The 2,166-nt window shown below is 33.9% G+C and overlaps 1 pseudogene; it reads right to left on the reverse strand.

The window, feature by feature from the left end:
* Window positions 1–227: 227 nt before the first annotated feature.
* Window positions 228–1,178, reverse strand: LOC109680347 (olfactory receptor 5AS1-like; annotated as a pseudogene).
* Window positions 1,179–2,166: the final 988 nt, after the last annotated feature.

The raw sequence follows: 2,166 nt of genomic DNA on the forward strand, positions 1-2,166 counted from the left end.
TCTATACAAAATGATTAGCAGAGTAAATATTGTTAAATGTCTACACTATCCAAAGTGACCTACCATTTTTTTTTGTAGTAGTTGTAGTTTATAAATAAGGCTTTAATGACGTAATTTCTGATAGTGAGTATGAGGAGATGAGCGAAAAGCACACTAGGCCTTAGAATTTCTCTTTTTGGTGTCACAAGGGTTTAAACTGAGGTCCACATACTTGCAAGATATGAGTTCTACCACTTGAGCCAAGCACCAGACCACTTTCTTTCATATAGTTTTTTGAGGGCATGTTTCACGTCCTTGTGCCTGAAGCTATAGATTATTGGATTAAACATAGGAAAGACAACAGTATGAAACACTGCAACCACCTTATCCGTGTCTGGAGAATAGCTGGTGGTGGGACGTAAATACATAAACAGGAGTGTTCCATAGAACAAGGTGACTGTTATGAGATGGGAAGCACATGTAGAGAAGGTTTTGCTTCTGCGTACTGAGGACTTGGTGCTCAAAACAGTAAGAAGAATGCAGAAATAAAAGATAAAGATGACCAGAAAAGAGCTGATCTGAATTGCGCCACATAAGGCAAAGAACAGAAGCTCATTGATGTGGGTATCTAAACACTATAAAGTCAAGAGAGGTGGGATATCAGAGAAAAAATGATTGACAACATTGGAATCACAAAATGGAGGCCTAAATGTGAGAGAGACATGCACCAGTGAGGTCACACTTCCACAAGAATAAGCCAGGACAACAAGGCTGATGCAGACCCTCCGAGACACCAGTGTGGAATAGAGGAGTGGGTTACAGATGGCTGCATATCGGTCATATGCCATTGTTGCCAGGATAAGGCACTCGGCATCCGCAAAACAAGCAAAGAAAAACATCTGTACAGCGCAGCCATGGAATGAGGTGCTCTTCTTAGAAGACAGGAAGTTTACCAGCATTTTAGGAGCAATGGTTGTGGAACAGCTGATGTCTAAGAAAGATAAATTGATGAGATAGTAATACATGGGGGTTTGGAGACTTGAGTCAATATTAACTAGGATTATTAAACTCATATTTCCCACCACAGTTAATGCATATACTATGAAAAATACCAAGAACAGTGTGATTCTAAGAAAGAGATAATCAGTAAATCCTATAAATATGAATTCAATTGGTTCAGAATAGTTAGTCTCCAACATCTTCTTAGTTTTCTTCTTTTGCTCATTGGAGATAAATGGAATCAGGCAATGTGAATTGACTTGGGTGATGAGTGAACCAAGGTCTTTATTTTGCCTTTTAAGGAAGCAAATAGAAGATTAAAACATATGTGGCACTTTGTGTGACAGTTTGTTGGCTTTATTTTTGTCATTCATTTATAGGAGGCTATTATAAATCATTGATTCCAGAAAAGTACTACTTACAACAAGGTGTTTTATGATGTTACTACTCTCTTAAAAACTATGCATTTATATGACATTAGAGAAAAATATAGCTCATATGATGAGAACTGATAAAATAAATGAAACTGAGTAAAGTGGATATATACAGGTAAGACTCTTTTATAATCCTAAAATCACATTTTCCCATGAAAAAGATGGAAGAATTTTTGCAATATTTGGAGTGGATAACTTAATATAACAATTCAGAGCACAGTAATAATGTATGAGATGACTGGATTTAAATCCTGGCTTTGTTACTTATGGTTTGCATGAACTAAGTGAAGTATTTTAACCTCTCTATGATAGAGTAATAAATTAATTATCTAATAACTATAACTTTGAATGATGTCAAAATGTTTATTTATTAAGTATATTTTAAAAAGAAAGTAACATTGAAATATTATAACATAGATGATCAATAGGTGCATATTTTATAACTTTAATATAAAGTTACTGCAACAATAAATAAGAAGACTATCTCTTATAAAAAACATTTCAAACCAAAAAGAACAATGACAAAACAAACACATTTCTAAGAAAAAAAAACTCTTCTAATTTAGTAAAATACCCTTCTTATTTAGTAAGTAAGTTAGAAAGTACATATTCACTGGAAATATCTAGACAAGTGAAAATTAACAATTCCACAAAATTCTCAAATAATCAGGAAAAATACCAAATATATACCCAATGTACGAGTCATTGTAATTGGCTTCCAGATATTATATTCACTGAGATGTCACTATTAGCA

Source organism: Castor canadensis, chromosome 1 (assembly GCF_047511655.1).
Source record: "Castor canadensis chromosome 1, mCasCan1.hap1v2, whole genome shotgun sequence".
Lineage (NCBI taxonomy): Eukaryota > Metazoa > Chordata > Mammalia > Rodentia > Castoridae > Castor > Castor canadensis.